The sequence below is a fragment of the Acinonyx jubatus genome, chromosome X (genome assembly GCF_027475565.1).
Source record: "Acinonyx jubatus isolate Ajub_Pintada_27869175 chromosome X, VMU_Ajub_asm_v1.0, whole genome shotgun sequence".
Taxonomy (NCBI): domain Eukaryota; kingdom Metazoa; phylum Chordata; class Mammalia; order Carnivora; family Felidae; genus Acinonyx; species Acinonyx jubatus.
Window position 1 is genome coordinate 116544696 of NC_069389.1, and position 27430 is coordinate 116572125.

At 47.4% G+C, this 27430-nt stretch overlaps 1 long non-coding RNA gene across 1 annotated transcript; it reads right to left on the reverse strand.

Moving 5' to 3' along the window:
• Positions 1–2366: 2366 nt before the first annotated feature.
• LOC128311465 (uncharacterized) lies at positions 2367–26631 on the reverse strand. Its single transcript, XR_008289883.1, has 6 exons — positions 26474–26631; positions 26127–26301; positions 25530–25649; positions 24595–24750; positions 20485–20542; positions 2367–2608 (listed from the first exon to the last, which is right to left on the reverse strand). It is a non-coding gene; the product is annotated as an uncharacterized LOC128311465 (long non-coding RNA).
• Positions 26632–27430: the final 799 nt, after the last annotated feature.

The window sequence follows — 27430 nt, forward strand, 5'->3', positions numbered from 1 at the left end:
TAAAAAATAGAAGGATTGAACAATCTGGGAGGGTAAGTGCGAGGAGGGAGAGATCCCTAACAAAATGCTACTGGAGTATTTTTAGGAGATAAGATGCTTTGGAATAAATTATCTCATTTTAATGTGAATAGCAAACAACTCTTTGCTATGGTTTAATAGGTGTTTAAGTATAAATATGCTATTAAATTTTATGAATGAGGTGGTTAACATGGGTTAAAAATTGGATACGAATTGGAGAACTTTCAGGAAGACATTGATTTTTAAGTTTTCATTGTATATCGTTGCCCTATGTTATACATAAGGCTGAAAAAGTGTTATGTTTATTATTAAACAGAAAACAAATTACACTGAAAATATTTAAACATACTCAGGGTACTCTCTTGTTATGGGACGCATAATGAACGATCTAAAAGGTAAAGGCTTCCTGTTTTCCCATCTTGAGGAACAGTTTCTGCTTTTTAGACGTCTAAAAATCAGGACTCACACCGACTTACCGCTTACTCACTTACATGCTTCCGTGGCAGCTGGGATACAAACAGCATGTGGATCACCCTATTCAGGCATTACAAGTTAGCGGAGCTGTGGACGCTTCGTTTTGTTTGCTTATATTTGAGAGAGAGAGAGAGAGAGAGAGAGAGAGAAAACACAGAGGGGGAGGCGCAGAGAGAGGGGCAAAGAATCCAAAGCAGGCTCCACACTGTCATCACAGAACTCCATGCAGGGCTCGAACTCACAAACCAGGAGATAACGACCTGAGCCAGAAGTCAGACGCTTAACCGACGGACTCATCCAGGCTCCCCGAGCTGTGGACGCTTTTAATTCCACACCTCAGATCTCTCATGAGAATTAAAAAATATCCATACACACAGAAATACTTTGAGAAACTCACAGAGAAACGAGGAACCGTATTCCCACAATATTACTTCCATTCTTGACAAAATGAATTGAGACCACGTCGCTCTCCTGATTAGAAGCCAAATGCCCCACCTACCAGCACAGAAGTACTCTGAGGGTAAACATTCTATATGCTTACATCAACACCCACAATTCAACTACTGATCTGCACGACATGTATGCTCTAATCAGGTTTCTGTAGTTTGAAGGGAAAAAGATTACATAAAAAACTTATGTGTATCTATTAATCTATGCCAACATATGCACACTTCTATATACAACATATATGTCTAGAAGTGTATTCACAATAAACATAAACTCAATACTTCCCATATACTGCCATGATAATTACAACACGCCATGGCAAAAAAAACACACAGACCAAAGAAAGTCAGAGTAAATTAGCAAGCAATAAAATTATCAAGAAATACTTCAGGGCCCACATTATGTAAATTAAAGCTTTACAGCAAAAACCTTAACACCCATATTCATGTATGGCAAGATTGGATACTGCCAAAAATGTACGTTTTCCGGAACACATTTTACAATTTTAGGTCAAGGATAAACGGGGGAGGAAAAAAAGTCACTTCAACTCTCTTGGTGTTGGCACAGTGTTGTTCTAGATTAAGAGCAAATACTTGGGGCCCCTGGGTGGCGCAGTCGGTTAAGCGTCCGACTTCAGCCAGGTCACGATCTCGCGGTCCAAGAGTTCGAGCCCCGCGTCAGGCTCTGGGCTGATGGCTCAGAGCCTGGAGCCTGTTTCCGATTCTGTGTCTCCCTCTCTCTCTGCCCCTCCCCCGTTCATGCTCTGTCTCTCTCTGTCCCAAAAAAAATAAATAAACGTTGAAAAAAAAAATTAGATTAAGAGCAAATACAGAAGTTGGGGAGATTAACCAAGCTGACCTCAAAACGGAAATAAACTGTACAAATTTCTATACCACCACCAAGTGATAAAGTCACTTTGTCATAATAGCAAAAAGAATTTAAAAAGATGGATCAAAGGACCAGATTTATAAGAAAAACTCTGTCAGGAAAATTTTATTTTTGATCATATAATAAAAACTGGTTTACATTATAGACACAGAACTGGACCTGGAAGAATGTACACAAGTAATGTTTTTGAGCAGAGAAACGATTTACTGAAGACTATAAATATACCGTAATTTTGTCTCTCTCAAGCGAACAAAAATGAAAACCAATTAGCTGTATGTCTACGTAAGAGTACAATATATGAAACGCATGGTGAATGAAGGGTATAGGTTCGTTTGAACAAATATGAAGATGTGGACACTGCTCATAATGAATACTTGTGAGTGAGGCTGGGGTGCAATCAAAGGATAATGGTAACGGAAATCATCACTTTCTGTGTCTCTATTTTTGTAAAAATAATGATACTTCCTTTAAAAAAAAAAAACCATTTGAATGAGAAGATCTATTCAAACCTGTGGAAAAAAATACTTGGATAAGGCATCCGTTGGTGACATTACCCCATGGTATTCAATCAAACCGGTTTCAAGGTCACCTCTCACTGAGACAGGAATGAATACCTATTAACAGTAACAGCAACGGCAGCAGACCACAATCGCACGTTGCCTACAGAAGGCCAAACGCTGTGTATTTACCTGTTTTCCGGTTCTGTATTCCCAGCAGCGATACGAAACACTTACCACGGGTCTCGCCACCTCAGAGGTCACGCAAAGACAAGATGAGGCAGCTGAAAGAACAAACACTCACCATAAAAAAACAGCACACAGATACATTCACGGGATGAATAAGGCAGTGGCTGAAATTCTAAGAACGCGTAGTAACTGAAAACATGCTGGGCTCTTACTTGGAACCCAAATGCTCAGAGCAGGAACTAGACGTTAGGTTTCACTCTAATACATAACTAAATAGGTTCACATACAGCTGTACATTTTCTTTCACACGGTAAGAACCCGACCATGGTCCACGCGTTTTGACTACAAGCACAGCTGTGGACGCCAACATGTTTATCGATGTGCCACATCTCAGACACAGTATTAAAGGAGACACCGCGGTTTGACCTCTGTGATAGGACAAAAAATATCACAAGACAAATTGGGGTATGACATTCCTAAATATCACGACGCCATCAAACAGGTATTTTAACACTCCCTATAAACACCTAGAGAAGTGGAGAAAGTTAGGCTAACGTTCAACTCCAGGAATAATAGGTAAGGTAAATAAACAGAACCCCGGAAAACAGAGAGCACTGCAAAAGCTTCAATTCTGGGATGGCAGCATGAGGAGCTCTGCAAAGTCAGTAGCCAGAGAAAGGAGCATCACGGGCACAAACTCTTTGAAAAATAGGGGCGCCTGGGTGGCTCAGTCGGTTGAGCGTCTGGCTTCGGCTCAGGTTCTAATCTCGCAGTTAGTGAGTTCGAGCCCTGCATCGGGCTCTCTGCTGCCAGCTCAGAGCCAGCATTGGATGCCGTCCTCCTCTCCCTCTGCACCTCCCGTGCTTATGTTCTGACTCTCTCAAAAATAAACAAACTTTCAAATAACCTTACCAAGTAAATAAAGAAATAAATAACATTACAAAACTTGTCTCGGAAATGGTCTTCGGCGCGACATCCTTGTCCAAGCTAACTTGACGAGAACGTAGGAAGATTGGCAAGAGTCGAGGTCCCTTGAGCCACGATGCGCTTCCTCTCTCGTCCCCATCTCGGACTGATGAAGCCTCAGATCCCACTGACAGTGACTAAGACGACAGGCTCTCTTTCCTCTCAGATCTCCATCGAGTAATAAGGTTTTTAAACAAAAGGGCAGGTGGCTTGCACTCCTCACCCTCTCCCAGCCCGAGCTGAAGAGGTCAGTCTTCGTGAGCCTAGTCAGAGATCAGAGGACTCCTACAACCATTCCTCACTCATCTGATGTACGTTCCGCTCTAGGGACAGCTGCGTGAGAATACTGGGGCCCGGACTGCCCATGCCCTAGCTTGTTCATTAGGAAGATGTTAGAAATCAGGAGAGGTGGGCTGAGAAAACCAGAGTTTAACACCCTGCCCAGTACCCAGATCAGTGGCTCAGACACTGTGCCCGAGAGGCAGTCTGTAAGAAAAGGGAGAGACAAACCTCTTACCGTAGGAATGGACTTTTTGAAACAAAAAATGGAGCGTGGGGGACACTAAAGGTGCTATTGAAAATATTAGCCCTTTTGGTAGTAAGAAAATAAAAGGAGACAAATGATAGAAATTGTTAAGAAGGGCTAAATAGAAAGAATCGAAAAATAAAAGAACCGAAGCGAGGGGCACCCGGGTGGCTCGGTCGGTTAAGCGTCCAACTTCGGTTCAAGTCACGATCTCCCAGTTCCTGGGTTCGGGCCCTGCATCGGGCTGGGCTCCCTTCTGTCCGCACTGAGCCTGCTTTGGATCCTCTGACCCACCTCTGTTTGCCTCTCCCCCGCTAGCACTCTCTCCCTCTCTCAAAATTAAATAAACATTTAAAAAATGATAATAACTGAAGTGTACATTTCACTACAGGGAATTAATAGTAGGCTTGAACTGGCAACAACAACAAAAAACAACAGTTAACATGAATAAAGATGGATGAAGAGTATCCAACATGTAAAACAAACAAAAATAAATGAAGTAAACTAACAGAGCGTCAGAGCAATGTTGGACACCGTTAAGATTATCAACTTAGGTGTCCTGGGAATATGAGAAAAAAGAGCACAAAAATTATTCAAAGAATTAACAGCTAAAATTTTTTTTTCCAAATTTGATGAAAAATGTAAGTTTAAACACCAAAAAAAAGCCCTGAAATGAACTCTAAGTAATATACCAAGAGACTCTTATCCAGTCCTCATAGTAAAAATAATGAACTATAATTACTAAAACAAAAGCATTGACACAACAAGAGAAAAAGAACACGTCATGGGTAAAAGAAACCCACCAACAAGAGTGGCTGCCTTCTCATCAGAAACAATGGAAACCAGAAAGCACTGGCTGACATATTCAAAGCACTGAAAGAAGAAGTAACTGTTTAGGGAAAATTTTATATCCAGGAAAACTATCTTTCAAAAAAAAAAATGCAAAATAAAGACATTCCCAGATAACACAAAAACTGAACTTATTGCTAGTGAAGGCACGTCATAGAGAAAAAATACTAAAGGAAGCTTTAACCTGAAATAAAAGGACTGAAAATGTTAATTCAAATCCACATTTAAAAAATCAAATCCACTCATAAAATTAGAAGTGATAATGTAAATACATAGGTCTTCTCCCTCTTTGATTTAAATACTACTGTATAAAACACTGTACACAGTGATGCAAGTCAATTATTTCTAAAAATAAAACTAAAAAAACAGTATCCATATTTTTGGGCATATAAAATATACAAAAGTGATATATTTGAAAGTGAGGCGTCTAGGTGGCTTAGTCACGTGGGTGTCCAGCTCTTGATTTTGGCTCCGGTCATGATCCCAGGGTGGTGGGATTGAGCCCTGCATAATGTATAGAATTGTCTGAAATCAATGTTGTACACCCAAAACTGATATTCACATTGTATGTCCGTAATACTTCAATAATATAAAAACTAGGGGCGCCTGGGTGGCTCAGTCGGTTAAGCGTCTGACTTTGGCTCAGGTCATGATCTCGCAGTTTGTGACTTCGAGCCCCATGTCGGGCTCTGTGATCACAGCTCAGAGCCTGGAGCCTGCTTTGGATTCTGTGTCTCCCTCTCTCTCTGTTCCTCCCCGGCTCACACAATAACATTAAAAAATTAAAACTACAAATAAAAAAATAAAAATAGTAAAAGACTGAAACTACCAATTGTTGAGTGTGTGGGGAAAGTAAAACTCTCACTCATGGCTGGTGTGAAGGCAAATTGTTTAGCCCCTCTGGAAAAACACTGGCAAGGCTTTATGCATATATGTGCGCTAAAATGACCCAGTAATTCTACTATTAAGTGTTTACTCGAGATAAGTAAGAATGGATGTCCGTGCAAACATGTGTACATAAATGCTCACAGCGCAATTATTCCTAACAGTCCCCAAACGGAAGCAGAGCAAACGTCCAAAACCTGGTAAATGAATAAATCATTTACGGTACATCACACCATGGGACGCAATACGGCAACACGAAAGAATCAACGATTCGTACACGCAGTAACAGAAATGGATCTCAAGTTCCTTATGCTAAGTGAATGAAGGAAACCGCACGCATTTCACTTATATGAATGTTCTGAAAAGGCAGACCTGCGGTGTGAGAAAGCGTGTAGCTGGCTGCACCGCATACAGGGTAACACGAGGAAAGTTTTTAGGACAAGAGCATCGGTTCTCTATCTTGGTTACGTATACATAATTATACGCTATTACCAAAAGCTATCAGAACCTCCACTTAATATTGATTTCTTGAACATAAAGGCATACATTAGCCAACAATACACAGGGAAAGGTTGATAGGTTAGCACCATTGGGCATCAGCAAAAATGCAAATCCAACCCCCTACAGAACACTACATGCCACTCGAATGGCTCAGGTATAAAAAGACCGGCAATTGCAACGGTCTGTGAAAATGCTGACCAGTCACAGTATTGTCATCCGTCGTCGGGGGCAGGGTAGACATTTTTAACACTTTGGACAAAGGCCTGTCAATTTTTCTGAAAATTAAAAATATCCCTCTCCCTATAAACCAGCATTTGTACACTTGGATATTTACTCAAGGGGGGCGCCTGGGTGACTCAGTCGGTTGAGCGTCCGACTTCGGCTCAGGTCATGATCTCACGGTTCGTGGGTTCGAGCCCCGCGTCGGGCTCTGTACTGATAGCCCCGAGCCTGGAGCCTGCTTTGGAGTCTGTGTCTCCCTCTCTCTCTGCCCCTCCCCTGCTCACGCCCTTCCTGTGTCTCTCAAAAGTAAACATTTAAAAAACCCTAAATTTAAATGTTTACTCAAGAGAAATGAAAATATAAGTCTACAGACTTGTACATGAATGTTAATAGAAGCTTTACTTATAATAGCCCCAAACTAGAATTGTCCATCTGTAGGAGAATGGGTAAAAAGAAGTGTGATATATTCATAAAGTGGAATACAGCTCACCAATACAAAGTAGTGAAATATTGATACAGACATCAAATGGATAAATCTCAAAAGCAGTTTATTCAGGAAAGAAAGAAGCCACGCACAAAAGAGGGCACTAGATTATCCCATTTACCTGAACTTCTAGACCATGGACAATTAATATGTGGTAGACAAAAACTAAAATACTGACTCTCTGGGGCTGGATTTGGAAAGGGCATGAGGAAATTTGGAGCAATATGGTAGCATTTTGTAACTTGATAGGGATTTCTGATACAATACCAAGTACACTTAAGAATGGTGAGCGTTAACCTCAAAAGAAATAAGAGAGCCAACAAATGTTAAACTATTATTCTTAACTAGTTAAAATGCGTTATCATAAATTGATATAAGGTAAAAATTATAAGTTTACTTTTATAACAATAAATTTCAGCGAATGGGATAAAAAAATCAAGAGAGAATTGCATGTTTTGAACTTCAGCAGTGACTTTCAGATGTTCTTAACGTGCCCCCCCCCCACAAAATGTATTGTCCATCCATATATTCATGTGAGCATACATATGTATATTTTAGCATGAACAATTACGTGAATAAGTTCAAGTTCTAAAAAATTGCCTGAAGAAAATCCTCAAAAGAGAGGGTTTGTCTACAGGTGTTATTATGTTTTCAATATTCTATTTTACTAATTTTTTTCTAGTTAGGCTGAGACAACATTGGGTTTCTTAAAAAAAAAAATCAATGTAGAAAATCAATACCAAAAACCCCAAAGATAACATATATTAATCAACACAGAGAGTCCAATGAAAACTTGAAGAATGATGAAGTAGTTCAGAAAGTTGTAAGGAGATAAAAAATACATATACAAGATGTTAAAATTCAGTGTCTAGGTAGGTAAAAGCTGTCCTTATTAAAATACTATGGGAGAGCTAACTGGAAGAAAATAGATAACTAAAATAGTGTCTGGTTAATTCCTATTCGAAAGGGAAAATAATCAAATAAAATACTGACTTCATTGACTTCATATCACATTGTGCATGAGTTACAGTGTATGAATTTAAAACAAACGTTGGGGCGCCTGGGTGGCGCAGTCAGTTAAGCGTCCGACTTCAGCCAGGTCACGATCTCGCGTTCCGGGAGTTCGAGCCCCGCGTCAGGCTCTGGGCCGATGGCTCGGAGCCTGGAGCCTGTTTCCGATTCTGTGTCTCCCTCTCTCTCTGCCCCTCCCCCGTTCATGCTCTGTCTCTCTCTGTCCCAAAAATAAATAAATAAAAAAAAAGTTGGAAAAAAAATAAAAAATAAAAAAGGTATTAATCTATTAAAAAAAAAAACAAACGTTAATAAATCTTATTTAACAGTGGAAATATCCACAGAGTAGGTGACTGGCATGATCCCATTTTTGTAAACACAGAATACACACACACACACAGACACACACACACACACACACACACACAGATGCATCTTAAACAGGTAGCTTTCCTGTTTAAATTGAACTTCATCTTAGCTTTACTTGTAAACTTAGTCATACTAGGAGCACTAGCTATGGTTGTATTAGTAGAGTAGTAATAAACTAGTAAAATTAACAAGTAGTAAAAGTAATAAGCATCATGTGGTGAATTATTATGTACTTGGGAGACAAGGTACCTGAAAACATTTCTGTGGTTAGACACTCACAACAAACCAAAAGTGAATACACTTATAATATTCTGCAGCCCTGATTTGTCATGAGACAACATGTAAAAATACTTTTGGAACTTGAAAGCAAAAGCAATTTTATCATCACAAGATTAGAAACCCATTTAATTAGAACACAAGGATTCTCTATTTGCAAACTACTGACTACCAAGAAGGACGTATTTCAGGAATTTCTGACGAGATAAAAGTCACCTATATAATAAAGTGCCCTGCCCTGTTTTTCATACCAAAAAGTCTCCAGATGGCAGTGATTCAGGATGACACCGTGGATGACATAGGAAGCCTAGTGCTTCAAAACTCCAGATGTTACTACCAAGTTCTTGAAAGAAAAAGGAATCTGTATAAAGGAAAGCCTGAGCAGGAGTCAGGGAGACGTAATTTTAAAATTAACAACGAAGAGGTACCTGGGTGGCTCAGTCAGCTGAACGTCGGACTTCGGTTCAGGTCAGGATCTCAGTTTACAAGTTTGAACCCTGCATCGAGCTCTGTGCTAACAGCTCAGAGCCTGCAGCCTGCTTTGGATTCTGGTTCTCCCTCTCTCTATGCCCCTCCCCCACTCACGCTCTGTCTCTGTCTCTCTCAAAAATAAATAAAAACACTAAAAAATTAAAAAACTTGTTAACAATGGAGGGGCGCCTGGATGGCCCAGTGGGTTGAGCATCCTAATCTTCATTTCAGCTCAGGTCATGATCCCAGGATCGTGGGATTGAGACCTATGACAGGCTCTGGGCTCAGCACAGAGCCTGCTTAAGATTCTCTCTCTCTCTCTCTCTCTCTCTCTCTCTCTCTCTCTCTCTCTCTCTCTCTCTCCTTTTGCCCCTTTCCCCTGCTTGCTCTCTCTCTAAAGTAAGTAGACAATGAAGGAAGCATCCACCTATTTATTCCATTGTAAAGCAGTTCAGAACAGGTCAATATATTTGGAAAGTTTAATTTACTTCCTAAAATCTTTAAGTGCAACAGTCTAACAAAAGTGGGCTAAAACATAAGAATTGACAGGTGGGCTGAGTTGCAAAACTACGCATGTTACCTGTCTACCCCCAACAATCAATCAGCACAGATGATGGGGATGAGAATGTAATTGACATAAAAGAAAAAGAAATAAAGGCACTAGGAATAAACTTCTAACACCCATTCTACAGATCTATGAAAACCATAACAGGCCTTTTCTTGAAAGAAACAAAATCTGTACGGCATACACCCACACCAGGAGATGAGCAAGTTCTACTATGGAAAGATGTTCACTCGCCTAACTTCCATCATTGCAAAAGCAAAGTCAGAAGGCTAAAAGTGAAATTCAGAGAAATTTGACAAGGCGATGCTATTTTTCATTGCGTATATATAAATGAATCAGATTTCCCCCCAAATTCTTAAAACAAGAAGAGTAAGGAGGATCATTTCACATACAAGATCCTACACGGTAATGTCAAAGTTACAGAGGCGAACACATAAAGTTACTGCACAAATCACTCCCAGAGACTTTCTAGAAGAGAACTCTGCGTTATAAGATATGGGAAAACATGTAAAAAGAAAATCGCATCCTTGGTTTACATCACTAACCCTGAAGTCGTACCTTAAATAACTACATTTTAAAACTTAAACCAGAAAACATATTTGATGGAGAAAGTCACCAATCTGTTCATTTTCGCAGTTTGACCACATTACACAAAGCTCACTGTATGATCCCATTTGTTAAAAAATACAGCCACGTCACACATACTCACAGAAACACACATGAGCATTTTCTTTCAATTTTATTTGAAAGTCGAGAGAGCAAGAGACAGAGCATGAACAGGGGAGAGGGGCAGAGGGAGAAAGAGAGAGAAAATCCCAAGCAGGCTCCAAGCTTAGCACAGGGCCTGACGTGGGGCTCAATCCCAGAACCCTTGGATGATGACCAGAGCCAAAATCAATAGACGCTCAACCAACTGAGCCACTCAGGTGCCCCGAGTATCTATTAAAAAGACAAGGATATGTACTATTCAGGGTTCTCCTGAGAAATAGAACTAATCACATGTACACGCACGCACACACACGCACACAAACACACACGTGAAAGAGCAAGAGTGAAAGCAAGAACGAGATTATTTACTTTAAGGAATTGGCTCACATGATTGTTGGGGTTGGCAAGAGCTGAAAATATGCATGGCAGACAGGCAGGGTGGCATCCCAGGGTAAAACTGATGTTCCATCTTGAGATCTAAAGGCTGTCTGGGGGCGCCTGGGTGGCTCAGTCGGTTAAGCTCCAACTTCAGCTCAGGTCATGATCTCACGGTTTCAGAGTTCAAGCCCCACCTGGGGTTATATGCTGACAGCTCAGAGCCTGGAGCCTGCTTCAGATTCTCTGCCTCCCTCTCTCTCTGCCCCTTACCCACTCACATGGTCTCTCTCTCTCTCTCTCAAAAGTAAATAAACATTAAAAATTTTAAAAAAATAAATGCTGTCTAAATGCAGAATTATCTTCTCTTTTCTTTGGGGGACCAGGCCTCCAACTGATTGGATGAGACTCATCCACGTTACAGAAGGTAATGTGTTATATTTAAAGTCCACTGATTAAATGTTAATCTCAACGGACAAAATACCTTCCCAGCAACATCTTTACTTGTGTTGCACCCAACACTGGGTATCACCTGCCTAGCTAGCTAAGATGACACAAAATTAAACATCACAGTGTATGTTTAATAGGAAAAAATGAATTTGAATATTAAGGTACACCAGAATGAAAATGGCTAGAGATATTCTCACACACACACACACACACGCACACGCACACACACACACACAAATAACATGGGGCACCTGGGTGGCTCAGTTGGTTAAGCCTCTGACTCTTGACTTCAGCTCAGGTCATGATCTCATGGTTTCGTGAATCGAAACCCTGCACGGCTCTGCAATGACAGTGCGAAGCCTGCTTGGGACTCTCTCTCTCCCTCTGACCCTCCGCAGCTTGCTCTGTCTCAACATAAATAAACTGTCTAAATATACATACACACACACACACACACACACACACACACACACACACACACATATACGTATATATATCTCCCCTACATTTATTAGTCACTGTGAATGAAAACAGAATTTATCATTAAAAATTAATACAAAGAACCTGATGAGTATTCAATCCTTACTTTCTTAGGAGAAATAACACGAGCAAGTCTCCTCATTATGTTTGCATCAGTGCTTCCTACCTGAATGAAAATGATTTTAAAGTTTAATGTTAATAAAGCCATAATTATTAAACATTAGTAAGAATGAAATCTGGCCACTTGCAACAATGTGGATGGAACTGGAGGGTATTATGCTAAGTGAAGTAAGTCAGGCAGAGAAAGACGGATACCGTATGTTTTCACCCATATGTGGATCCTGAGAAACTTAACAGGAGACCATGGGCGGGGGGGAGGGGGGGAAGTTACAGAGAGGGAGGGAGGCAAACCATAAGAGACTCTTAAATGCTAAGAACAGAGGGCTGATGAGGGGTGGGGGAGAGGGGAAAGTGGGTGATGGGCATTGAGGAGGGCACCTGTGGAGAGGAGCACTGGGTGCTGTATGGAAACCAACTGGACAATAAATTATCTGACTTAATACTAACCTACATGCCAATCTCAGTGCTTAGCTTTTATTCATAAATCAAATTCATCCTCACCATAGTTCAGCATATAAAATGGTTATTAATTATAAGACTGGTGTTAAAAATGAGTGAGAAAATACATGCTAAGTGTTTTTGGAACGTAGTGACAGACACATCAGTGACTGTAGTATTATACCATTCGTTTCCACGCAAAAGCAAATTTCGCACAAGCAAAGAAATTACATTTAAGGGGTGCCTGGGTGGCTCGGTCTTAAGCATCGGACTTTTGCTTTCGGCTCAGGTCACGACCTCGCATTTTGGGAGTTCGAGCCCCTGTGCCTGCTTGGGATTCTCCGTCTCTTGTCTCTCCCTGCCCCTCCCCCACTCATGTTCTCTCAAAGTAATTTTTAAAACATTAAAAAGCAGCAGCTACATTTAAGTGATGACTAATCTCCTTGACCCCCTCCCTGCCCACCATTCGCCGCAGTTCTCTAGGACTTGTGGTTCGGGCGACCACGAAAGCCAAGTGCATCGACCGGAAACAGCCCTTACTGTACGTGGTACACACGCAATGCTGCTGCTTCTACAGCTTTGAAGTCAGCAACACGTGCAGGCCCAACCTAGTGAAAGTCCGCAAGAGTGGCCGAAACAAAGGACATAAGGAGTTCTGGAAACAGCAACAACCGAACGGTAAAATCAACGTAAAATGCAAACATTCAAAGGGTGTCCTCATGGAACAAGAGAAGCTGAGTTCAAAGCAACAGATGCATGGCTATAGCCCTGCTGTGTAATTTGAAATCGCGCCTCGGTAAAAATCAAAAGTTTTTGTCATTCACAGTCACTAAATGCCCTCTCTAAAGCGTTTCCTTAGACTTCAGGGCTTGAATTGAGTGAAAATTAATATATATCTATCTTGGCACGAATATACCTAATATTTAAAAAATGAACACAGCAACAAAAAGAAGGGGCACCTGGGGGGCTCAGTCGGTTAAGCGTCAACTCTTCCTATCAGCTCAGGTCACCATCTCACGGTTGTGGGCTCGAGCCCCACACCAAGGTCTGTGTAAAAAGTGCAGAGCCTGCTGGGGAGTCTCTCTCTGCCCCTCCCCCACAAAATAAATAAATACACCTGAAATAAGAATATATGCCAAACATATATGAAACAGAAACAAAGCATATACCCTTGAAGTGCAGTTCAGCACGGGCATCGAGAGATTTCTTGCCACGTGAACGATGCAGCTGCCCACCAAGTTCATGGAACCGGTGTCAGGTGTGCTTTAGAGGAGGTTTCTTCTGTGGTATTAATAAATTACTAAAATTATTTCCTCACTGGACTCAATTTTTAAAGATCCACAAATACCCACAGGACGTATTTACTAACAAAAATATGGCCTATGTGGTAGGCCCAGGTTCCTGCGAGCGCAACAGTTGCCAGGGAGACCATCCTGTTCAAAGGTGATGACTTCACGTGTTCTCTGTCCTGCTAATAAACAAAGCAGGAATAGTGGCCGTACTCAACACACCTCACTCACTGAAGGACTGCGTCATTGGGAGCGGATACACTTTGGTTTCCTTTTAACACATTTATGGAGGTAGAATTGCTACAAAAAGGCCTGCACGTATGTAAGGTGTACAACCGGACGCACGTGAACATACACAAACACCCAGGGAACGATTACTGCCATCGAGGGAACAGACCTATCAAGAAGGTAATATGCTTTGGGGAATTTTTATGTAGAGATTCTCATTGGACGGTCCCAGATAACCTTTCTTGATAAAAAAGCATCTGATTCTTCACCTTAGCTAAAACCGCAATTGTTTGCTTTACTCTTTATTGGTGGGTGAGCAAGATCTACTAAAAAAACCCAGTCTTATCAGTCGGGATAAGCCTCGTTGGCCCAGTGGCCATACTTAAAGCACGGACGTCTTGAAGGTGACTGACACCCAGCTGAGTTCCAGAAAAGAGCTCAAAGACACCCGCAACTCCACCCCATCAGTGGTCCAAAGGCCACCAGAAATAGAAACGTTCTTGCTGAGCCTCACTCTACCCACAGAGGCACCCATTACACATACCCGAAGCGATTGGCAGGTGCCCAGGCTGGACACTGCGCATGGCAGACAGCAGCACACGGCCGGAATCCATCTCCCACTATCGACGCAGCCTGGTCGCCTGGCTTCCCACAGACGAGGATGACCGCACCCCGGATCTTCCCATGACCCCAGGCAATGCCACACACCGCACCTCAACTTGCGCCCTTCCCTCAGAAAGGACTCCCACATCTCTGTGTTTACCTGGATGATTGTAGGAGCACCCAGCGGTAACGCCATTGTTCCCGTGTTCTCTTCCTCTGATGGCAAGTGTCCTCATCTTCTCTAACTTACAGGTTGTACGTGGTTAGCAATGGGACACTGAAATCATCTTGAAGATGCAGGCGATTCAGGGGCCGCTGGAGCCCTCCTGACATCCCGTAGGGCACCTAAGAATACTTGTAGCTATACCTCGTCACTGGTCTGCAGGGCGCCACAGATGTTCCGATCACGACTTACCCACCCTGTGCACAAAGGCACCGGTTACACGTAGTCTAAGTGATCAGCACGTGTGTGGACAGGGCACTGCACATGTGGCGGCGTCATACAGGACCTGCCCCGGTCGCCCTCACGCAGTCAAGGGGCTTGAATCCTTCTCCCCACATCATGCTCAGAGTACCCAAGTTTTTTTCATAAACCTAGATGGTGCCAACACGTTGCCTTCCAACTCTCAAACCTCTGCTCAGTGGGGATCTCCACACCTCTGCAACATTCACCGGGATAATGAGAAGGATACAGAATGAACAACTTGGGATCTGTGTGTCAATCCACTTCTAAAAACGAGCTCTTTATCTCCTCTAACCTTTACGTGTTCACACTGTGAGAAATATACCGCTGACATCATTCCGCAAATGCCTGCGGAGAGAGAGAGCTTCCAGGGCCCACCCGGATGCAAGGAAGGCAGCTCAAAAACCTCGCATTTCCACGCCCATCGTACATCGGAAGGCCACCGCCAATGTCGTTCAGCGGTTACGTTGCCAAGGCAGCTGCTAGGAACGCACGACCCGAGTCGACAAGGATGGCTCTGGGCGGGTAGGGCCCTTGACAGAGCGTGGCTCGAGCAGAAGAGGATCTGCCCATCACCCTCGTACTCGAAACGTACTTCTCTCTCTCAACCCATCACACCACGAGGCTTGGACAAACATTTCCCAAAACCCAAGAAAATGCCAACCCGCTTCCCTTCAAGTGCAAACCTCCCTCAGTGATCTCCTCACGTGTTCTACCTTTACTTGGATGATTACGAGGACTCACAGAGAACAGGCTTGTTTCCGTGATCTGTACTTTGAACAGGAAGCATATGCCTATTTTTTCCTGATCTCCGGGTGTTCACAACACTCTAAGGCATGGACCACGGAAACCACTTTAAGGCTGCCAGAGACACATGTGGCTCCTCGTACCGCCCCGAGCTCAAGGCAGGCAGCTCAAGAACACGTGTGTCTCCATCCCCCTCGCTGTTCTGAAGGCCCCCGTGAACATTTTTCTTGTTGAGTGTTATGCTACCCAGATGGGCACCAGTGACCCTTAATCCAAGTGATGGCACCTTTCTGGGCAGGGCACGAAACCCAGCATGGCTTCAGTGTGGAGGGCATGCCCGCTCCCTTTTACCCTCTCCAATGTAACTTTCATCTCTTTATCCACCACATCATGAGTGCCCCCAAGAGTTTTCCATGAACCCAGAAAGTGCTGACACACGACCCCCATATTTCATTTTTCCCTCAGTGACGACGGTCTCAGAAGCTCAAAGTTTACCTTAGGATTATGGGGCCCGCAGAACAAGTTTGTTCCTGTGCTCTCTTCATCTGTTACAAAAGTACTCACACTGTTAGGAATAGAGGACTAGAATTCTCTTAGGAGAATTATGACCAGACCCAGCTAGATGATGACAGTATTGTCTAGTTTTAGGCCCACAACTAGAGGCGTGAGTTTCTGTCTCCTCGCTATTCCAACCCCCGTCCAAAAAACCTTGGTCTTGGGGCACCTGGGTGGCTCAGTCACTTAAGCACCTGGCTCTTGATTTGGGCTCAGGTCATGATCTCACCATTTTGTGGGGTTGACCCGGGGTCAGGCTCTGTGCGGACGGCTCTGGGCCTGCTTGGGACCCCCCCTCCCCCCCCCCAGAATAAACAAACTTGCAATCAAAAACACCTGGCTCTTTTCGAGCATCGCGCTGCCTACACAGGTGCTTCTACCGCGTACTCCAAGTGATCAACGTTTTCGTGCAGGACGCCGCACAGAGAAGGAGTCAAGGGAGGGCCTGCCCGGTCCTCCGTGGACTCTCACGTGTTGTTTCAACTCTCTCCAAGATCCAAGATCTTACCATGATCCTAGAAAACGACGACCCACTCACGACCAACTTCATACCTACCTCAGTGGTGCCATACTCTCTTTCTCTACCTTGACCTGAATGATCTGAGGGCTCCGAGAATACCACCTTTATCTGTGTTATCCTGTACATTTAGCAAGGGTCTCTCCTTTCTCTTCTCTGGAGGTGTTCACGCTGTTAGGAATGCAACACCGAAATCCTCTTGACAATACCTGACATCAGACCCAGATATCGGCCAGGGCACCGCCATGTTCAAGGCAGTCAGCACAAGGGCAGATGCGACTCCGTGCCAATTGGTGAGTTAAAAAACAACACAAACGCTGCTTAACGTGAGCATTACTATACCTAGAGAAGCACTGATCACACACCGTCTGTGTGATCGGCACCTTTCTGGGCAAGGCACTGCACACACTCATGGCTCCAAACAGATGCCGTCCAGACCCCTTCCACACGCCAACAGAGCTTTCGTCGCGGACACTTGCACACTTTCACACTGCAATCGCCTCCAGCTTCGAGAAGAGGAGGACCCTTCCTTATAGAAGAAGAAACACAGGAACACACTCTTTTCTCACCGGTTCTTCATCATCATCAAGGTGAATGTAGAAGAAGTGAGAGGATCCATACTGGGAAAGTATGGTGGTTGGAGGTCCTGGGGTCCAACTTGGGTAAAACTGCACGAACAGTACCCTCCTACTGAATGATCTGCCGGGCACCAATGGCACGAACAAATGCACCTTTTTCATCAAAACCACTCTGCCACCACGTCTCTACCAAAGGTGTCTCCACAATTCCAGAAAAGTCCAACTCGTGACCGAAACAGGCAAACTTCTGTCTGATGGCATCCCTGTCGCCCTATGTTCTCCTGGAGGATTTCGAAGACCCAGATGGAAATCGAATCGGCACCTACCTGGATAGGACACTACACACATCGTGACTCAAGACAGATCCAACCCAGCGCCCCCTCCATTCTCACATACAGCTTTCATGTCACCCCTGCCACCCTATAATGACCGTGACGAGGAACGTCCTTCGCTCCTACCCAATGGCAACCTACCATCCGCCAACATCACTCAACGTGCATTAAGAAATCCCTTACCTTCTCCATCTTCACCTGGATGATTATGAGGACCCAGAGATTCAATCTGCTACTCGATTCTCTTCCTCTATTAGGAAGTATCCTCATCTTCCCGAATTTTTAAGTATTCCGATTATCGGGGAAGGGGGGGGAACGCTAACATCATGTGAGGATGCCTGCAGGTGGCTGCGAGGCCCCCATGTGTTCAAAGCAGGCAGCTCTAGGACACACGTGTCTCCAGCCACATTACCGCACTGAAGGATACGCCCAACATTCCTCTGCACCAGCCCTATACCCAGGAAACCACTGACTACAAAAGACCTAAGTCACTGACACCCTTATGGCCAGGTAGTGCAGACAAGATCACCTCCATAGGGACAACGGGCCCCGGTCACCTCTCACTATCAAATCCGGCTTTCACTGGTCTCGCCAACCCAACAGGACGGCTGCACCCAAGATTTTTCTAGGACCCAAGATACTGTAGATACAGTGCATGCCATCTCGCGTCCCTCCATTTGGGGGGGTTCACACATACCTGGTCTACGTTTTCTGGTTGTCTATGAAGACACAGAGAGAAGAACGTGTTCCTCAGTGCTCGTCTTCTATGCAGAAGTGTCTTTGGGGCGCCTCAGTGGCCTGGGCAGTTAAGCAGCTGACTCTTGGTTTTGTTATCAGGTCATGATCTCTCAGTTGGGGGATGAGCCCCACACGTCAGGCTCTCTCTGCTTTAGGTGCAGAGCCCGCTTGAAATCCCTCCCCCCGCCCCGCCCCACTCTCTCTGATTCTCCCCACTGGCGGGTCCTCACTCTCTCTCAAAATAAATAAACTGTAAGAACAAACAAACAAACAGGTAAGTGTCTTCATCTTCTCTAACACTCAGCTGTTCAGCTCATTAGGAATCAGCCACTGAGATGATCTTGTCTCTGTCGCCGTCCCTGCCTGAGATAATACACGAGTGCCTGCCAGGACCTTCCTGGATTCAAGAACCGGCACCTCAAGAACATGGGAACCTCCAGCCCCATCGAGAGACACAGGCAAGTGGAAAATTCTCCTTGTGGAACATTACACTACCCAGGCAGGCACTGTTACGTGTAGCATCTATAATCAGTACCTTTCTGGGTAGGGCCCCGCACACAGCATGGCTCAAGGGACTCCCCGCCCATCCCCACACGGCACTCTCAGATGGAGAGAGCTCTCACATCGATACAGACCACGTAATGAGGAACGTCCCTTAGACGGTCTGGTAAGACAAAGTGACAAACCGCTGCCTTCCATCATGGATCGTTCCCTCGGTAGGGATCCCGTTAAGCCTCCATATTTACCCGGAAAATCATTAAACACCAGAGAGCACAAGACACTTCCCGTGTTTGCTTCTGCCAGGAAGGATCTTCGCTCCTTCCACGCGTAGGAATTCACCCTGTAAGAAACGGGACAGCGAGATCCCTTTGAGGAAACCCAAGATCTGAAGCAGACGATTCCCGGTACCACCTGGGGATATACTCGGGCCGCTCACGGACACCCCCACGCCCTCCCCAACAACCAAGTCGAGGACCCCGCCGAGGCGGCTAGGGATGGGCCATACTCTGCCACAAAAGGCACCGCGACGCCTGGTCTATGCGACCGGCACCTTCCCGGACGCGGCACTGCTCGCGGACGGGCTCCAGGCAGCGACCGACCTGATCTCGCTCGCTGGCTCCCGCGTACCTTCGTCTCCCGGCCCCCGGATCGCGCTGACCGAACGCAAGACCGCGTCCTGATCACACGCAACGCGAACACGGGGCCTTCCCCACGGCTAGCCTCGCTCGTGTGTGACCCGGAGCTCTTCTCGTTCATACGGGTGAGACACGGGCCCTACCGAGGAACGGAGCGCTCCCGCCTTCTCTTCTCCATCTCACAGGATCTTCGTCTTCCCAAGTCTGTTTGCATTCACATTCTTTCGGACGGCCCGCTGGAGCCGTCGCGAGGATGCCGGAGGCCACACAAACGTGCCTGCCGGGGACCTCCTGCGTCCGAGGCGCCGAAGACCCGTGCATCCCTAAACCTGTCGCTGGCCCGAAGGACACCCCAGATGTGTTACTTTCACAGGGTCACTCGCCCAGACGGGGGTCGTCGTCTCCAGCAGTCTGAGCCTCCGGCTCACCCCCGACTGGACACCGCACTCGGCACAGAGCAAAGCGGACGAGCTGCGGCGTCCCCTTCACGTTCTGAGATGGAGCTTTCGGCTCTCCCCCACCTCGCCGTGAGGAGTATACTGTCCGCTTCCCCTCGTCTTTAGAGGACGACGACTGCCGACCTTCCGGCTCAGAGACCGCCTTCGGAGCGGATCCTCCTCCTGCCAGACGTTCACACGGATGGTCATGATGCTCCCGACAGCAGCCACTCCCTTCTCTGTGCTCTGGTTGCAAAAGGCACCCGCGCCTTCTCTGGCCTGCAGGTGTTCACGAGCGTTCGGCACACACGACACATCACCGGGGGGCCGCCTTGCACGCAGGGGGCCTCCCGGAGCACGGCCGCCCATAAAGCACACGGCCCTAAAATCACCGAAACCTCCATCCCCCTCACCGGCCAGGTCAGCGGGAACGTCGCCCCGGGCGAGCACTGCTCCGTCGACAAGGCACGCTACGCTTCGACTACGTGGCCGGCAACATTCGGGGGCCAGCGCGCCTCCGGTAGTTCCCGCCCGGTCCCCCGCACCGTCACACGTAGCTTTCGTCTCCCTCTCCGGCACATCATGACCGCCGTGCCCCATGTTTCATACTCGTTGTAAACCACGACGACGGACGGTCTTCTAACCTGCGTACCTGCGTCCATGGGGATCCCCCCTCACAGGCTCTGGGCTGGCCGGCTACGGACATGAACCTGCAAGAGATGAAAAGGGCGTCTCCGTTATTCCCTTCTTTCTCCAAGTATCCTTCTCCGATGCTCGTCTTCTTCAACGTTATGTGTTCGCGTTGTCAGGAATAGAACCTGAGAAAATCTCAAGAACTTAGAGAAGACCCAGGAGTCGGCCAGGGCCCTCCTCCGTTCAAGGCAGTCTGCTCAAGGGCAAACGCACCCCGCCGCTCGGCAATCACGGTCTCTGATGACACCGACGATGCCACTCTAGTGAGCGACACTCTGCCTGGGCAGGCACCGATCACTCTTACTTTACGTATGTAGTTGGCACCTCTCTGGACACGTCACTGCGCACAGAACTGCTCGAGACACACAACCGCCCCAACTCCCCCTTCTACTCTCACACGCAGCTTCCACGTCTCTCCCCACCACGTCCAGCTGTCGGCAAGATTTCTCCGGAACAAAACCAATTTGGACCCACTTCCTTCCAACTTCCACACCTCCATCAGGGCGGAGACCCCCGTTTCTCCATTTACCAGGATGACTAAGAGGACCCACTGAAAACAGGACTGTGCCCAGCGGTCTTCTCGTACGATGAAGCATCTTCACCTTCTGTAACAGGAACGTAGCCACAAGATCAAGAACGGAACACAAAATCGTATTTGGGATGCATGACGTCACAACCGGGTAGGTGACAGACACGCCCGTGTTCAAGGTACACGGCTGCACCGCGAGCCCCACGACAGGTGGTAGCGCAGGCCGCTGCGTGTCAGTGCCGGTCGGTCCACCCGGGCAGGCGGTCGCCACAAGGTAGTCCGCGTGCTGACCGCCTTTCCGGGTAGGGCTCCGCACACAGGACGGATCCACCCTCGGCACCAGTCCGATCCCCTCGCGTTCTTACGTGGCGCTTTCTCCTCTCTGCCCACAAACCCGTGAGACCTGCCCATCATCCTATTCCGTTCCGACACGCTGCCCTCCAACGTGCTTCTGGGCCTGCAGGGGGATGCCCTCACCTGACGGTGCTCGGCCGGAGGCTTAGGAGGACGTCCCCACAGAGAACCACCTTCTTCCCGTCTCCTGCTTTCCGGAGCTTCTTAGGTGTTCCTTGTTAACAATGGAACACCGAAATCGTCTCGAAGATACTGTACTAGAGACGTATGCGGAGACAGGATGGGAGCCACGCCAGTGGTGAACGTCCCTTAAACTCCTCAAATGACTCATTTTAGACCCGAAACCGATGTAAGGCCGTGGTCGATTACGCTCAAATAAAAAAATCATTTTAAGCACGTCTGAGAACTCACCCAGGTGGCTGTCAGCAGCCTGCTGGTTTCAAGTGCACAACCTCAGACACACGAGCGTCTCCTTCCCCGTCACCGACCGGACAGACGTCACCGACGTTTTTACTGATTGGGACTCTACCCAGTCAGGTGCTAATAGTACCTGTTCTACTCTACTAGCACCTTCCAGGGCAGGGCCCTGAACTCAGCACGGCTCAGAGGAGAGGGTCTGGCCAGCACCCATGAGCTCGGAAACGCGGTTTTCCTCAGGTGTCTGTCTCCACTACATCGTGAGGATTATACCGACGGAAGCCCCATTGCCCTGGAAAACACTGAACCCCCGTCCCCCAACCTTCCCTCACAGAGCTTACCTGGGAAGAGGAGGAGACCGACAAAGTTGCTCCCGCGTCCTCATCTATCAGACCGGTCCCGTCACATCGAGCATGACAGATCCCGGGCACTGCCAGGGCGGGGCGCTCCCCCGAGCGAGGCAGGCAGCACCAGACACGGCAGCTCCAGAGGTGCCGCCGACCCTCGCGAGAGCATCACTCTACACGGAGAGGCACAGACCACACACAGGCTCCGAGACCAGCACGTTTCTGGGCAGGGCGACGCCCACACAGGATCAAGGTGGAGGCCCCACACGACCCACTCTGCTCCCACACAGACCTCCGTCCTCCCTCTTCGGCACACCATGAGGACGGTGCCCAGAACTGTTCATCAGTCGTGAACGACGCTCACCCGCTGACCTCCAGCCTGCACTGGTCCCCCTGTGGTGATCTGCTCCCGCTCTCCAGGTTTCCATGGTGTTGAGGATAACCCGGAGAGAACGAGGTGGGATCTGTCGTCCCATATTCTATTAGTAAGTGTCTTCCTATTTGTTTCTACGGACGTCACAGGGAACCGACCACTGACGTCATCTTGACGATGCAGAGTTCACGCCCCTATGCCTGCCGGGACCTGCTGGGTCCACGGCAGGGAGCTCAAAGACAAATATACCTCCTTCTCGGTCACCGCTCCGGAGAGCACCACAAATGTTTTTCTAGTGAGCATTATTCTACCCAGGCAGGCACTAGTCACTCTTAATCTTAGGGAGTTAGCACCTTCCCAGGTAGGGCACTGCACACGTTAGGGCGCGATCCAGATGCTGCTGGCCAGGGGACCGTTCACGCTCACGCACGTACCTCCCATCTGCATCCCACTGCCTCATGATGACAGCACCCACGATTTTTACTTCATGCTTGGCTACGGCAAGACGATGCCATCTAATTGCACCTTTACTCAGCATGGAATCCCTTACCTTCTCTAGGTTCATTGGGATGACTGGTAGGAATATTCAGAGCAAGCTTTCTTCTAGGCCTCTTCCTCTATAGGGCGGTATCTTCTTTTCAAATCTGTACGTGTTCGCACACGTAGGGACAAACCACCAAAATCTCGGAGAGGTGGCTTGCTGGGCCCTCAGAAGTTCAAGGCAGGCAGCCAAAGAACTCATGCGTCCGATTCCAAATCACTAGTCTAAAAGGATACCAGTTCCTTTCCTTTGGAACCTCTCTACAACCCTGAAAGTCATGGGGTAGATAAAGGCTAAGCAATTTGTACCATCTGGACACGGGATTCTGAACAGCTTGGCTTCAAGGTGCAGGACCCGCCTGTTCACCCCCCTACCCTCAAATGCAGCTTTCATTCCTTAATTCTGGCGATCGAGAGCACCGTAGCCTTAGTTTTCCATAACCATGTACACTACCAGCATACCGCCCTCCACCTTTCCAAGATTTTTCAGTGGAAATCCCCTCGGCTGTAGGATAACGAGGACCCACAGAGAACAAAATTATTCCTATTCCTCTTCTGTAAGAAAGGATCGATCTTTACTCTTAACGTTTACGGATACACAGTTAGAAAAGTACTACTGAAATCATCAGGATAATCCTTGCGATCAAGGAGGAGGGTCCAGGGCCCTAACTGTTCACCCAGTCGTCTCAAGGACCTTCCACCTTTGGCAGACCTTTGCACTTCCAAAGCCATCATGGGTCAGAAGGTCACCATCAGTGTAATTCTCGAGTGTTCCTTTACCAGGGCGGTGGTGAGAACTGTTCTGGGTGGGTAGGTCACTTCAAAATCCAGGTCTCAAAAGAGAGATGCTACAAAGTCCACCTTGATTACAAAACTGTACCGTTCTCGGTCTTCCCACCACAGCGAGACGACAAAATATATCCCCATAACCCAGGAAAATAGAAACTTCCAAACCTCCCTGCGTCATCTTGGCCTCATTCGGTCTACCTTTACTTGGAGGATTAGTAGGACCCACAGAGTACAAGCTTGTGCCGAGTTGTCTATTCTTGTATTAACGAAATAAATTCTTTTCTCCCCTATTCTGTAGACGATCACGACATTGTATGGAATCAACCACCTAAACTGTTTTGGGCATGCCAGAGATACAGGTGGCTACCATGACCCTACTTTAAGGCAAGCAGCTCAAGGAGACGTGTGTCTCCATCCCACCCCCCCATCACAACTTTGAAGGCTACCACAAACGTTGTTCTTCTTGAGCATTACCTTCCCTAGAGAGGTGCCAATTACCCTTACTGTATGCAAGTGGCACCTCTCTAGGTAGGGCACTGCACACAGCATGGTTTCAAGGTGGATGGGCCCACCTGGAAGGCTCACAGCCTCACAAATCTAACGTTTATCTCTCTCCCTAATACTTCATGATGGCTGTTCCCGACAGTTTTCCCTGAGTCCGGACGGGGCAGACTCACAGCTCTTTGACTTGTATGCCTCCTCCTGTGGGGATCCCCTTACCTCCTATTCCATCTACGTCGGATCTGCCAAGAGTACTATGAGGTCCCAGTGAGAAGACGACTGATCTTCAGTTCTTCTCCTCAAAGCATCTTCTCGAACTTGTAGGTATTCGCATTTTCAAGACTGGACCATGGAATCCTTGAGAAAACCCGTTATCTGAAACAGGTGTTAAGCAATACTCCTCGGGGTTCAAAAAAAAGCCACATTAAGGACAGATACCTCCCCAACCCCCAACCCCCATCTGAATGGCACCACAGAGCTTGCTCCTGTTGAACATTATTCAACCCAGAGAGACACTGTTAACTCAGCCCAGGTCATCGGCACATTTCTGGGTAGGGCACTGCACGCAGCATGGCACGACGTAGAACGTACTTTGTACTCCCTTGCACTCCGAGACACAGCGTTCACTTCTAACACGGCCCATCATCATGACTGCATCCAAACTTTCCCATTTCCCTGCAGAACGCCAGCCTGCTTCCCTCCTAATGGCAATCTTCCCGAAGTGAGTTTCCCCTCCTCCGACGTTCTACGTTTACGTGGAGGATGACAAATACTCAGAGACAACAAGACTGCTGTGCGTCTCTTGTTCCGTAAAGAAGCATCTTTCCCTTCTGTACACTACAGGTGTTCACCTCGTTAGCAATGGAGCGCTGTGGGTCACAGGTATCATCTGCATTCAGTACGTGCAGATTCGGGAGAAAAACACGCTCGCTAAAATCAGTGGTCCCGATGACGCCAATCTTCATGGTTTCGTAGAGCAGCACCATATACCAAGAGACACAACCGTTACAACTGGCAAAGTACCAACACCTTCCCACTCCCTCCTAGGCATTACGATGACACCCCAAGGTTTTCCATAAAACTAAGAATGCTAATCCACAGCTCTCCAATCTGGATCCTTCCCTTCACAACACCCACAGCTTCCCTACATTTACCTGGATGATGAAGACCCCAGGAGATCAAGCCTCTTCTTGTCTTCTCCTCTACCGGCAAGTCTGTTCATCATCTCCCCTGACGGTGGTCACGTGGTATGGAATGAAACCCGTGAAATCATCCTGTGGGTGTCCGAGACCACACTCGGGTTGCCTCTCGGCCTCAAGTATTCATTCAGCACAGGTAGCTCAAGGACACAGGCGTTTCCGTCTGTATATCCGGTGTAAAGGTCACTGCAGAGGTTGCTCTTGGTGAGCATTATTGTACCCAAACGACAATTAGAAACATGGACCCTCAGTAATCAGCACCCCACTGGATAAGGCGCTGGATGCTACAACAGCGAAGCAGATGACCTGTCCAGTGCCCTTCTCCTTCGGAAGGTAGCTCTCCGGTCTTTCCCCAACTCATTATGAGCGCTCAGCCCAAGATTTTACATACACGTTGACAATGGAGAGCAAACGCTCGTAGCCTGGTGACTTCCTTCCACTACGTATCCCCTCACCTGCTAACTGTTTACATTGAATAACGGGGACCCACACAGAACAAACTTCTTCCCATGTTCCCTTTTACAGTTAGAAAGGAGCTTCATCTCCTCTGACCTCAGGCGTCCACGGTGTTCTTGAGGCATCACAGGAATCACTCCGAGAATGCCTGAGGCCGGGTGGCTACAGAGGACCTTAGAGGAGGTCACTGCGCGAAGATCGAGGACACCTTCAGCTCCATCACCATCACATGCCAAGGCCATCACACTCCTGGTTCTCACTGAGCGTCACTCTATCAACAGACACATAGCACGCATAAGCCAAGTGAGCTATACCTTTCGGGGAAGGGCGCCGCACGAGCACAACCTCAAATTGGGAGGGTACGCCCAGTCCTTCTCGCTGTCCGACGCAGCCTTCATCTCCCTACCCAACGCATCATGACGAGACCGTGATTTTCCACTCACCTAGGAACTTGCGATCCGTCGCACCCAACGTGCGTCGTCTCCTCGGTGGGGAACTTTGCACACGCATATGCTCTATGTTGACCAGGACGGTGATCCTAACACAGAGGAGAGGAGAAGGTAACTGGGTTCCCTTCCATAAAGAAGCACCCGCACACCGTGTCTTCACACCGTGAACACCAGAACACTTCGATCAATACGACAAGGACGTCCAGGCGTGCACTGCATCCTCCTGAGTCCGTGGCAAGGAGAGCAAACACCCATGCGTCTGCATCCCCAATACGGATCCAAAGGCCGTCACAAAAATTCTTCCTCTCGATCATTACGCACACAGGCACTGATTTCACAAAGCGTCAAGGGATCGACACCTTTCGGGGGAGGGCACGGCGCCGGCAGGTCTCCAAGGAGGAGGGCCACCCCAGGTCACTGCCTCCTCTCCGATATACCTTTCAGGTTTCTACCCGCTATATCATAAGGACCGTACCTAAGACTGTCCCGTTCTTTACCCAGGTCGGACCCAAGGACCCCCGACACCCACACTTTCCTCAATACGGATCCTCTCGTTTGTTCTACATTTACCTTGACGATTACGAAGAGCCAGTGAGAGAAGAGCACGTCCCGCGTTTCTTCTTCTGTACGCAAGTATCCTCCCCTTCCCTAAGCTGGAGGAGATCACAACGTGGAAGCGTACGAGCGAGAGCGCCTTGAGGACACGTAAGCTCGGAAGCAGGCAGCGGACAAAGCCCTCCTGGGTTCGAGGCAGGCGGCTCCGGGTCGCGTGCGCCTCCGGCCCCATCGCGGTGCAGCAGGCCGGCACACGCCCCGGTGAGCGGTGGCCCACCCACACAAGCAGACGTTACGAGGTCTTCTTTGCGACGACCACCGTTCCGGGCAGGGCGCCACTCGCAGCATGGATCGCTGACGAACACCAGCCGAACGCCCCTTACAGGCTTCGATGGA